This window comes from Trachypithecus francoisi, unplaced genomic scaffold (assembly GCF_009764315.1).
Source record: "Trachypithecus francoisi isolate TF-2019V2 unplaced genomic scaffold, Tfra_2.0 Lachesis_group10, whole genome shotgun sequence".
Lineage (NCBI taxonomy): Eukaryota > Metazoa > Chordata > Mammalia > Primates > Cercopithecidae > Trachypithecus > Trachypithecus francoisi.
The window spans coordinates 48,378,164-48,392,682 of NW_022681455.1; positions in this window are offsets into that span (position 1 = coordinate 48,378,164).

A 14,519-nucleotide genomic window follows, 5' to 3' on the forward strand; every position below is an offset into this window, starting at 1 on the left:
ATTTTTTAATTTTTTAAAATAGAATTTCAACTTTTATTTTAGATTCATGGGGTACATATGCAGGTTTGCTACATGGGTATATTATGTGACACTGAGGTTTAGGGTATGATTGATCCTGTCACCCTGGTAGTGAGTGTAATACTCAATAGTTTTTCAACCCTTGCCCCGATCTTACCCTCCGCCCTCTGGTATTCCCCAGTGTCTACTTTTTCCATCTTTGTGTCTATGTGTACCCATTGTTTATTTCCCATTTATAAATGAGAACATGTAGCATTTGATTTTCTGTTTCTGCATTAATTTGCTTCAGATAATGGCCTCCAGTTGCATCCATGCCACTGTAAAGAGTGTGATTTCATTTTTTTATGGCTGTGTAGTATTCCATGGTTTATATGTACCACATTTTCTTTATGCATTCTACCACTGATGGACACCTATTCTGATTCCATGTCTTTGTATTATAAATAGGGCTGCAATGTACATACAAATGCAAATATTAATCAAGAACAAAGTATGTGCCAATGCTCTAATCAATATTTTCCGTTATAATCAACTATGCTTTTCAGAAAATTAAGTTGATAGAGAACAAACAAAATGCTGGGTAGGAAATCTTAAAAATTATCTTATGAAAACTGATAAGCTAGGAAGAAATTACCAGGTCAAACTTTAAGAGAAAGCTGAAATTCAGAGGTATAAGCAGAGCAACTTAAGTCAATTTTGCTTGAAGAATTAATTATGAAAACGAGTTACATGTATGGAAAATAGAGATAGATATTGAAAGTTCTGCTTGAGTTTACTAGACTCTCTTTATTTCAGCATTGAACTTGGAATCTGAGTCATTACTTCATGTTGAAAAAGAGTAAGAAAGGTAAATCCATATTCCTCCTCACACTTCCAGAGAATTTTAGGGAGAATTTACTTGACTCTGAGCAGAATAAGGGAAAAAAAGATAGACAGAGGATTTTCCCCTAAGAAGATTTATTCATTAGCTGATGTTATTTGGATTTGTAGCCCTGGGATCCACATTACCAGGATTTAGGTTTACTGTTTTTAATTGACATATAGTAATTGTACATATTTATGGGGCATATAGTAATGTTTCAATACATACATTGTATAGTGATCAGATCAGGGTGATCAGCACTTTCATTGTCTTAAACATTTATCATTTATTTGTGATGAAAACATTCAATGTCTTCTTTCTAACATTTGAAACTTTAACATATTATTATTTACTGTTCCCACACTGGTGATGGGGCCTAAGTACCATTGAGAGAAACAAACATAAATTGTCTATAAAAAGAAGGCACTTTATCCTAGGTTTCAGGGACTCATCACATTGGTTTTATGGGCAATGACAAAGACATGCTAGTAGATAAACACACAAGGAAACAAGGTATTATGAGTTAAAACCAGTAAAAAACAGCCTACAATAGAAATAGACCAGTGAAATCTTCAAATTTTGGAATGACTAGACTCAGAAAATTACTTTCCTTACTCCATTTAAATAAATAAAGAACACATTGAATGTATTGACAGGGTAAAAAAAAATCTGTCCACTCGTGGAAGACAGTAGTCCTAAAAGAATGAAGTAGAGATTCTAGAAACGAATATATAATACATAAAAATGAAAATATAAATGGGTTTAGGATTTCATTAAACAGAAGGGAAAATAAAATAAATAGAATGAGAAGACAGTCTGGATATTCCCATAGCTGCCAAAATAAGGAGGGGTTTATTCTATGTGTGGAATATTTTAGTTTATTTCACTCATAGAGATACATGTCTTTTTTTTTTTTTTTTTTAAACATTCCTTACTTTGCATGTGATGAAGAGGTACAGAATAACTTGAGGTCCAATTCTTGCATCTCAGTGATTAACACTCCCAGCAGGAGTATTCCTAAATCCTTTTTTTTTTTAGAGAGCAGTTATTGTATTTTATCTGGGGAATTGCATCCCGTCTCTATACCCAGGGGAGAAGAGGCACAACTGACCTGCTGTTTCTGGATGTACTTTTTTGAAAAACTGTTTTTTGTTTTTTGTTTTTCATTTTATATTTCTTCCATTTCTTGACTACAAACTAAGATTTTCTCTGAGACAACCAGGGAAAAACTGCTCTGAATCTTGTCTTTTCTCTGTTTTGAGCTGTGATTCCCTCTACTCTGTTATCTCTAACAAAATGATTTCATCTGCATTCTAGAAATTCCGTTGGAAATCTGGTCACCGTGTGACATATTTTCTTACTTTTTAAGGACTACTATTATATATACATATTTGTATTTTATCTAAGAATTAGAAAAGAAAGGAGAAAGTTGAGGGTATTTAATCCACCACATTGATCTGGAACCATCCTATTTTGAACCAGGTTTTGCTGAGAACTACTTTTTTCATTTTGCACATTAACATTATCTGGGGGAATTTCTATATATTTTTAAAAGGCTCAAACACAGATAAATTAAATCAAAACCTCTGGGATTGGGGACTGAGCATCCACATTTTATAAAAGCTCCCAGGTGATTTTAATTATAGCCAAGTTTGACAGATTCTTCTGTACCTCTTCCTCTGATAAATTAACTACTTTAAAGTTCATATGGAACCAAAAAAGAGCCCATATTGCCAAGACAATCCTAAGCCAAAAGAACAAAGCTGGAGGCATCATGGTACATGACTTCAAACTATACTACAAGGCTACAGTAACCAAAACAGCATAGTACTGGTACCAAAACAAAGATATAGACCAATGGAACAGAACAGAGCCCTCAGAAATAATACCACACATCTACAACCATCTGATCTTTGACAAACCTGAGAAAAACAAGAAATGAGGAAAGGATGCCCTATTTAATAAATGGTGCTGGGAAAACTGGCTAGCCATATCTAGAAAGCTGAAACTGGATCCCTTCCTAACACCTTATACAAAAATTAATTCACGATGTATTGAAGACTTAAAAGTTACACCTAAAACCATAAAACCCTAGAAGAAAACCTAGGCAATATCATTCAGGACATAGGCATGGGCAAGGACTTCACGTTTAAAACACCGAAAGCAATGGCAACAAAAGCCAAAACTGACAAATGGGATCTAATCAAACTACAGAGCTTCTGAGCAGGAAAAGAAACTACCATCAGAGTGAACAGGCAACCTACAGAATGGGACAAAATTTTTGCAATCTACCCATCTGACAAAGGGCTAATATCCAGAACCTACAAAGAACTTAAACAATTTTACAGGAAAAAATCAAACAACCCCATCTAAAAGTAGGTGAAGGATATGAACAGACACTTCTCAAAAGAAGACATTTATGCAGCCAACAGACACATGAAAAAATGCTCATCATCACTGGCTGTCAGGGAAATGCAAATCAAAACGACAATGAGATACCATCTCACACCAGTTAGAATGGTGATCATTAAAAAGTCAAGAAACAACAGATGCTGGAGAGGATGTGAAGAAACGGGAATGCTTGTACAATGTTTGTGGGAGTGTAAATTAGTTCAACCATTGTGGAAGACAGTGTGGCAATTCCTCAAGGATCTAGAACTAGAAATATTGTTTGACCCAGCCATCCCATTACTGGGTATATACCCAAAGGATTATAAATCATGCTGCTATAAAGACACCTGTACATGTATGTTTATTTGGCACTATTCACAATGGTAAAGACTTGGAAACAACCCAAATGTCTATCAATGATAGACTGGATTAAGAAAATGTGGCAGATATACACCATGGAATACTACACAGTCATAAAAAGGAATGAATTCATGTCCTTTGTAGGGACATGGACAAAACTGGAAACCATCATTCTCAGCACACTATCGCAAGGATAGAAAACCAAACACCACATGTTCTCACTCATAGGTAGGAATTGAACAATGAGAACACGTGGACACAGGGTGAGGAACATCACATACTGGGGCCTGTCTTGAGGTGGGGGGAGGGGGGAGGGATAGCATTACCAGATATACCTAATGTAAGTGATGAGTTAATGGATGCAGCACACCAACGTGGCACATACACACATATGTAACAAACCTGCACTTTGTGCACATGTACCCTAGAACTTAAAGTATAATAATAAATAAAATAAAATAAAATAAAAAATTGAAAAATAAAGTAAAATAAAATAAAATTCTCGAGAGCAGGAACTTAACATTACTTATTTATCCAGCTAGTGTTTGTGTATAGACATATAAAGGTATATTAAATTGAATTAATAGTGGTCAGAAAAGTTCAGAGTGAGGAAATTGAGCATAATTGTTCATTCTTATTTTATTTTTTGTTTCTGAAAACTTTTTTAAAGATTGAAAAATTCCAGAAAATATATTCACCTTACTTTTCTGTGTAAGCAAAATTAAAAACTTTTAATACTTGGAATCTGAACAAAGTACTGTATTTTCATAGTTTATTAATCACACAAGTACATGCCTATGTGCACAGCCTACAGTCATACCCCTGTGCCTTCTCTACTTGTCTTTATAGTTAAACTAATTTAATATTTTTATTTGAGATGTGAATTGTTCAGTTATCAGATTAACAGTTTCCATGATCATGTAGTTTCCGGGATTATGTTTGATGAATTCCCAGGGATGTTTTTCCTCTTTTATTTTGCTTCATATGCTAATAAATTGGTTTAGTTCATGTGGGTCAGTGTGGCACTTCTAATGAATAAACTGACTACCTAGCACAGAATCAAATCCTGGGAACTATGAATCACCAAGCTATAAATATATAGGGAGCTCCCAGAAAGGTGCTGATAAACTACAGAATGGAGTTTTTTCTGCAAGATGCTGCTGGATCTAGAGGGTGAGTCAATACCTAGGTTTAGAGCTTTATCTATTTTTTAATCTAAAAAAAGCAATCTGGGAAATAATAATGTTGAATAAAATTAATGCTAAATGCAAGATTATTCATGCACTTTTATACTCCAAAGTTGTGTGCCACTCCGAGGAGCTTTTTGATCATTAAGATCAGAGAATTTTCCTCTAATTATGCTATATTTGATCCAGAATCCTATTCAACTGGCCTGCATTCACAAATTTCCTTTGATGGATAAGCCCTACAGATAGAACAACTCCCTGAAGTCTACTGCTCAAAGAGAGATAGATTATCTCCTTAATTAATTTTTTTTCAGTATGGCTGTGGTAACAATTTATTATATATAGAGCGTACCATATTTTCATGATGTGAAACAGGAAATTATATTCTTACCACTGAGCCCTTTTAAAATTTGTTTTATTGTGGTAAAATACACACAACATAAAATTTACCATCTTAATTCTTTGTAAGTGTACAGTTCAATGTGCTAACTATATTCATATTATTGTGCAACCACAATATCTCTAGAACTTCTTTTTTTTTTTTTTTTTTTTTTTTTGAGACGGAGTCTCGCTCTGTCACCGAGGCTGGAGTGCTGTGGCCGGATCTCAGCTCACTGCAAGCTCCATCTCCCGGTTCCACGCCATTCTCCTGCCTCAGCCTCCCGGGTAGCTGGGACTACAGGCGCTGCCACGTCACCCGGCTAGTTTTTTGTAGTTTTTAGTAGAGACGGGGTTTCACCGTGTTAGCCAGGATGGTCTCGATCTCCTGACCTCGTGATCCGCCCATCTCGCCTCCCAAAGTGCTGGGATTACAGGCTTGAGCCACCGCGCCCGGCTAGAACTTCTTTATCTGCAAAACCAAAACCTACCATTTCCCTCTGTCCTATGCTCCTGGCAACCGCTATTCTATTTTCTGTTTCTGTGGATCTTTCTACTCTAGATATCTCTTAAAATTGGAATCAAACAGTATTTGTCCTCTGTAACTGCCTTATTTTATTTAACATAATGTCTTTAAGGTTCAGTTATGTTGTAGCATATGAGATAATTTCCTTTTTTTTAAAAGCTGAAGAATATTTCATAGAATGTATATATAATCTTTATAAAAATACATTTTATTTTGCATATTTAAGATACATGATATTATAAGACACTTATATACTACAAAATGGCTATCACAATTAGTTTATCCATTCATCCATCAATAAACATTGAGGTTGCTTCTACCGTTTGGCTATTGTGAATAATGCTGCTGTAAATATGAGTTGGAGCTCCGTTTGATCAATGTATTTTAACCTTTCTAAATCACAACTCTTCTCTTTTACAGATAAGCAAATTGATTGAATTCTTTCATCGGGGATGACTACAAAGATTCATGTGCTCCATTCAAAACTTGCCAAATCAGAAAGTTTTTGCACTTTATCCTAGCTTCGATAATGATTAACATATGTAAATCACCTTAGTTGGGTCCTGTTATTCATGTGGTGGGTACAGAAACTGAATCTGAGATTTTGATAGTCTAGATCTTAAGTCCTGAATCCTAACTCTCAGCTCTCAATACTTCATTTCTCATATAGAATAATAAACTAAACAGAGCAAAAGCCAAAATGGCTGAAAAGTAAAAGCAATCAAATATGGAATAAAATGTTAGCTGAACAATATTGACAATGAACTATTAAAAAGATATTACAAAATTACATCAGGATAAATGGGGTATCTATCACTTCAAGTGTTTATTCTTTGTGTTACAGACGATCCAGGTATACTCTTTTGGTTATCTTAAAATGTACAATTAAGTTATTTTTGACTATAGCTACCCTTTTGTGCTGGTAAATACTAGGTCTTATTCATTCTTCCTAACTATTATTTGAACCCATTAATCTTCCCCACCCTCTCACTACCCTTTCCAGCCTCCGGTAACCATTCTTCTACTCTCTATCTTTCTGAGTTCAATTGTTTTAATTTTTAGCTCTCACAAATAAGTGAGAACATGCAAAATTGTCTTTGGGAGGCTGAAGGAGGAGGATCTCCTTAGCCCAGGAATTCCAGACAAGCCTAGGCAAGATGGTGGGACCCTGTCTCTACAAAAATAATTTTCAAAATTAGCAGGGCACGGTGGCATATGCCTGTAGTCCCAGCTATTCTACTCTGGAAGCTGAGGAGGGAGGATCACTTGAGCCTCGGAAGTTGAGGCTACAGTGAGCTATGACTGTGCTACTGCACTGCAGCCTGACAATAGAGTAAGACCGCAACTCTTAAAAAAAAAAAAAAAAAAATTGCTCCAAGCAAAATAAAGGGATACTGGAAAATATTGTGGAGCACGAACGAAGGATTTGAGGATTACAAAAGGCAATAATTGAATGTTAGGCAAAGTGGCAAAGCTTTGTGCAATTGATTTATGGCCAATTAAAGTGGAATACAAGCAACTTTCATAGTAAGATATAGACAAACATTGTTAGAATTCAGAGTAAGATACTTCCTTACCTACTAAAAAAGCATTTAAAACTTCATATTGAGTCATCAAAAACTAAACATTTTTCCAAAATGCTGGAAACAGAATAAGGTGCCTATAGTAAATCATTATACAATATTTCTCTGAAGTGCCTACCATTCAATTATGAAAAATATCAGATATAAGTACTTGGAAGAAACATGTAACATAATTATTGCTGAGAGCAAAATTTTCTACTTCAAGGCCAAAAAAAAAGTTGATTTGCCCTTAATGCCAAGTAAAGTTTTAAAATGCATCTAATATTTGATTAAAATGTTAATGGATTTTTAAATCATAAATAAAATGGTAAAGAATGGAATGAAAAACTATCCAATTAACCTAAGGATAAATCCAGCAATAACTATAGAAAACCTCTATAAAGTAATGTCAAATACTTCTATGAAGATAAGTAAAAGTATTATTGAAGGGCATAAAAAATACATGACTTATACTAAAGATGCCAATATATTTTATATAAAATAATTTTTAATATTCAATAAATGCATTTTTATTCCATTAAAATATTAATAGGAATTTATCATTTAGCAAAGTGATAATAAATACCACTAGGAAAAATAAACAAGAATAAAGCAATACCATTTTAAAACTAGTAAGTTTATTAAGGAAATTATCCTAACAATATCAAAAGATATTAACAGGGAGGAGGCCAAAATGGCTGACTGGAAGCAGCTAGTATGCACTGCTCTCATAGAGAGGAATGGAAGAGGTGAGTAAATACACCACCTTCAACTGAAGCATCCAGGTACGCTCATTGGGACTAATCAGGAAAACAACTGGATCCATGGAGAACAGAGAAAAGCACGATAGGATGATGGCGCACCAGGAGCGACAGAGCCAGGCGAACCTCCCCTGCCCAGGGAAGCCATGAGTGAATGTACAACCCCGGGAACCCATGCTCCTCCTACAGATCTTTGCAATCCTTGTCAGGAGACCCCTTATGAACCCATGCAACAAGGGCCTTCAGCCTGACACACAGAGCTACATGGAGTCTCAGGAGAGCAGCTATTTGGACACACATGGAAATTCAGAAGCCTTAGATACACAGGCTTTCTGGCTTTCTGGCAAAAGCAGCTGCAGCTCCAGGAAAGTGGGAGGTTAGTCCCCTGAGCATACCCCTAGAAAGGGGCTGAATCCAGGGGACTGAACAGCAATAGTCTGCAGGTCATGCTTCCACAGTATCTCGCAGAATAAGACCCGCTGGCTTGGAACTCCAGTCAGCCACCGAATAGCAGCATTACATCTCCCTGAAACAGCTCCCAGGGGGAAGCGTGGACCTGCCATCCTTGTTGTTTGACTGACTTAGCCATTCCAGTCTTCAGATTTTGGAGAGTCCAAGGCAACCGGGGACTGAAGCAGACCCCCAGTACAGCACAACTGCTCTACGGAAACGTGGCCAGACTGCTTTTTAAAGTAAGTCCCCAATCCCATTCCTTCTCACCAGGGGGAACCTCCTAACCAGGGTCTCCAGCTACCCCTGTGAGTGTTCTACAGCCAGCAGAGGTTTCAAACCTCCTTGGGATGGAGCTCCTAGAGGGAGGGAGAGCCACCATTTTTGCTGTTTAGGTGACAGCCATTCCAGCCTTTGGGTTTTGGAGTTTCTGAGGTGACAGGGCTGAAACGAACCCCCAACACAGCATAGCTGCTCTATGAAAATGTGGCCAGACTGCTGTTTTAAGCAGGTCATGAGCCCAATCTTCCTCACTGGGTAGGATTTCCTGAATAGAGCCTCTGGCTACCCCTGTCAGTGTTTCCTGGCCAACGGAGGTTTCAAACCTCCCTGGGACAGAGTCCCAGAGGGAGAAGTGGGCCACCATCTTTATTATTTGAGTGACTTAGGCATTGTGGCTTTGGGGCTTTAGAGAGTCCAAGGTGACCAGGAGTGGAGTAGACCCCGAGCACATCAATGTTGCTCTATGAAAACGTGGCTAGGTGGCTTTTTAAGAGGGTCTCCAATCCCATTTCTCTTCCCTGGGTGGGACCACCCAACTGAGGTCTTTAGCTACCTCCTACAGGTGCATTTGGGCCAGAAACAGGTCTGTACATCCCTGGGATGAAGCTCCCAGAAGGAGGGTCAGGCCACCATCTTTGCTGTTTCATAGTCTTCACTGTTAATATCTCCAAGTATTAACAGGATGAAGCTCCCAGAAGGAGGGTCAGGTCACCATCTTTGCTGTTTCATAGTCTTCACTATTAATACCTCCAGGTACTGGAAAATTTGAGGTGGCTAAGGACTGTAATGGACCTCCAGCACACTGCAACAGCCCTATGCTAAAGTGGCAAAACTGTTACTTAGGTGCCCATTCCTATATATCTTCACTGGGCAGGTCCTCCAGGCCTGGGCCTTCAGACACCCCTTGCTGGGGCTATTGAGCCAGTAGCAGCTCTACAGCTCCCCACATGGAATCCCTAGGGGCAACTGAAAACCTCTCTGTCACTGCCTCTGCAGTGGAACTTCTCTTACTACACTCAGACTAATGAAGGAGCAAAGACCCTAAGTGCCTTATCCATACCTTCAACAAGCTGCAGATGACCAAAGGAGAAGCCAGTCTATCTCCTATGGGAGACAACCACCCTCCCTGCTCATCACTAGACAGGGAACCCCTGGCTTGGGCCTACCACATAGACCCTCCATCCTGGGCTGATTGCACTGAGCGATATTGACCTGCATCTCTCTTGGGTGCAAGTAAAAGACCCTTGGGCACAACCACTACTAAGGTCCCTTCCTCTGCTGCCTCCAAGTTGGGGAAGGAACAAAAACTCTGAGATTTTTGTTTGCCTCCGATTTACCTCAGAGCTTCAGTGGGCAGCTCCAGAGTGCCAAGCTGTGGTCTACTACCAGCACTGAAGGTGGAGAGGAGCCCACACTTTCAGAGGATTGAGAGGGAACACAGCTGCAACAGTGAGGAAACAGGGAAGCCACAAAACCAAGCAAGAGCCTTCCAAATGACCAGTAAGTCTAAGTGCCACCTACTGGATCACATCCCAAAGCTTCAACACCAAAAATATATTGCTAACATACCACCTTGTGAAACAAAAGACAATAAATCAGCTTCAAATAAAGACCCTGCACAAACTCTTGGCCATGTGAAAATATAGAGAAGTCTATTGACTGTACTCAATCTATACCACAGTTAAAGGATGAGAAGAGATGAGAAAGGACCAATACAAGAACTCTAGAAACTCAAATGGCCAGAGAGACTTATGTCCTTTAAATGACCATACCAATTCTCCAACAAAAATTCTTAACTAGACTGACCTGGATGAAATGACAAAAATATAAATCAGAATATGGATAGGAATGAAGATCACTGAGATTCAAGAGAATGGCAAAACTCAATCTAAGGAAACTAAATCACAATAAGACGATATAGGAGCTTAAGCACAAAATACTCCAAATTAAAAAAAAATCTAATGGACCTGACAGAACTGAAAAACACAATACAAGAATTTCACTATGGAATCTGAAGTGTTAACACCAAAATAGACCAAGCTGAGGAAAAAAATCTCAGAACTTTAAGACTGGCTTTCTGAAACAAGACATTCAGACAAAAATAAAAAAGAATGAAAATGAATGAACAAGACCTCCAAGAAGTATGGGAAAATCTATACATCATTGGCACCCCTGAAAGGGAGAAGAAGAAAGCAAATAATTGGAGAATATATTTCAGGATATTGCTCATGACAATTTTGCAACCTTACTATAGAGGCCAACAGTCAAATTCCAGAAACACAGAGAACCCCTGCAAGATTCTGTATAAGAATACCATTGCCAAGACATATACTCATCAGATTTTCCAAGGTTGAAACATCAGAATTTTAAAGGCAGCTACAGAGAAAGGGCAGGTTACCTACAAAGGGAACTCCTTCAGGGTAACAGTGGACATCTCAACTGGAACCCTACAAGCCAGAAGATACTGGGAAACTATATTCAACATTTTTGAAGAAAACATCTTCTAACAAGAATTTCATATCTACCCAAATTAAGCTTCCTAGGTGAAGGAGAAATAAGATCCTTTTCAAATTAGCCAATGATGAGGGAGTTTGTTACCACCCCTGCTATACGAGAGATCTTTAAAGAAACACTATATATAGAAAGCAAAGACCACTACCATTTAATTAAAAAAGCACATTTAAATACACAGACCCATGACACTATAAAGCAACCACACAAACAAGCCAGTATAACACCAAGCTAACAACACAATGACAGGATCAAATCCACACATATCAATACTAGCCTTGAATGTAAGTGGGCTTAATGCCTCACTCAAAAGGCACAGAGTGGGAAGCTGGAGCGAGAAGCAAGACCCACTGTTATGCTGTTTACAAGAGACCCATCTCACATGTAATGACACCCATAGGCTCAAAATAAAAGGATGGAGAAAAATCTACCAAGCAAATGGAAAACAGAAAAAAAGTAGGAGTTGCAATTGTAATTTCAGACAAAACAGACTTTAAACCAATAAAGAAAAAAGAAGGACATTACATAATGGTAAAGGGTTCAATTCAACAAGAAGAGCTAACTGTCCTAAATATATGTGCACCCAACATAGGAGTACCCAGATTCATAAAGCAAGTTCTTAGAGACCTACAAAGAGATATAGAATCTAATACAATAATATTGAGAGACTTCAACCCTCCACTGATAGTATTAGACAGATCTTTGAAGCAGAAAACTAACAAATATATTCAGGACTTGAACTCAACATTGGAGCAAATGGATCCTGTAGACCTCTACGGAACTCTCCACCCCAAAACAGCAGAATATACATTCTTCTCATCACCACATGACACATACTCCAAAACTGACCACATAATTGGACATAAAATAATCCTCAGTAAATGCAAAAGGACCAAAATCATATAAAACATACATTGGAATCACAGCACAATAGAAACAGAAGTCAAGACTAAGAAAATTGCTTAAAAACATGCAATCACATTTAAATTAAACAACATGCTCCTGAATGCCTTTTGGGTAAATAATGAAATTAAGGCAGAAATAAAGAAGTTCTTTGAAACTAATGAGAACAAAGATACAACATATCAGAATCCCTGTGACATATCTAAGGCAGTGCTAAGAGGAAAAATCATAGCATTAAATGCCCAAATCAAAATGTTAGAAAGATCTCAAATTAAAAACCTATCATCACAACTGAAAGAATTATAGAAACAAGAACAAATCAACCCTAAAGCTAGCAGAAAACAAGAAATAAACAAAATCAGAGCTCAACTGAAGGAAAATGAAGACACAAAACCACTCAAAATATAAACAAAGCCAGGAGTTGGTTTTTTTTTGAAAAAATTAGTAAGATAGGTCACTAACGGGACTAATAAAGAAAAAAGATATAAGATACAAATAAAGACAATTATAACTGACAAAGTGGATGTTACCACTGGCCCAACAGATATAAAAATAACCATCAGAAACTACTATGAACACCTCTATGCACATAAACTAGAAAACCTAGAAAAGATGAATACATTTACAGACATGTACACTCTCCCAAGACTGAGCCAGGAAGAAATTGATTCCCTGAACAGACAAATAATAATAAGCTCTGAAATTAAATCAGTAGCCTACCAACCAAAAAAAAAAAAAGCCTAGGACCTGATGAATTCACAGTTGAATTTTACCAAACATAAAAAGAAGAGCTGTACCATTCCTACTGAAACTATTCCAAAAGATTGAAGAGGAGGTGATTCCTCCCCAACTTTTTCTATGAGGCCAGTATTATTCTGATACCCAAACCTGGCAGAGACACAACAAAAAGAAAATTTTAGGCCAAGAGTCTCGATGCATGTTGATGCAAAAATCCTCAACAAAACACTTGCAAACTAAATTTAGCTCCATATGAAAAAACTAATCCTCCCAAATCAAGTAGGTTTTATCCTTGGATGCAAGGTTGTTTCATCATACAGAAATCAATAAATTTGATTCATCATGTAAACAGAACTAAAGACAAAAGCCACATGATTATTTCAATAGATACAGAAAGGACTTTTGATAAAATTCAACCTTCCCTCGTGTTAAAAACTCACAGTAAACCAAGCATTGAAGAAACAGATCTCAATAATAAGAGTCATCTATGACAAACCCAGAGCTAACATCATACTGAATGGGCAAAAGCTAGAAGTGTTCTCCTTGAAAACTGGCAAAAAAACAAGGATGCCTTCTCTCACCACTCCTATTCAATGTAGTATTGGAAGTCGTAGCCAGAACGTTCAGGCAAGAGAAACAAATAAAGGGCATCCAAATAGGAAGAGAGGAAGTCAAACCACTTCTGTCTGTAGATAACATGATTTTATATCTAGATTCTCAACCCCAAAGCTCCTTCCACTGATAAACAACTTTAGCAAAGTATCAGAATACAAAATCAATGTCCCCAAATCACTAATATTCCTTTACACTAAAAGCAGCCAAGTCAACAGCCAAGTCAGGAAGGCAGTCCTATTCACAATTGCCACAAGAAAAATAAACTACCTAGGAATACAATTCACCAGGTAGGACATGAAAGATCTATACAAGAAGAATTATAAAGCACTGCTCAAGGAAAACAGAGGACACAAACAAATGAAAAAAAAAATCCTATGCTCATGGATAGGAAGAATCAATATTAAAATAGCCATACTGCCCAGAGCAATTTATAGCTTCAACACTATTCCTATCAAACTACCAATGATATTCTTCACAGAAGTAGAAAAAAGTATTTTAAAACTCATATGGAACCAAAAAGGAGCCGAAATAGCCAAGGCAATCCTACATATGAATATAAAGAGCAAAGCTGGAGGCGTCACATAACCTAATTTCCAACTACACTAGAGGGCTACAGTAATCAAAACAGCATGATACTGGTACAAAAACAAACACAGAGACCAATGGAACAGAATAGAGAGCCCGGAAATAAGTTCACACACCTGACCATCTGATCTTTGACAAAGCTGACAAAAACAAGCCATGGGGGAAAGTCTCTCTGTTCAATAAATGGTGCTGGGATAACTGGCTAGCTATATGTAGATTATTGAAGTGTACCCTTCCTTACAACATATAGAAAGATCAATTCAAGATAGATTAAAGACTTAAATATAAACCCCAAAACTATAAAAACCTTGGAAGACAATATAGGCAATACCATCCTGGACATGAAAATGGACAAAAATTTCATGATGATGACACCAAAAGCAATGGCAA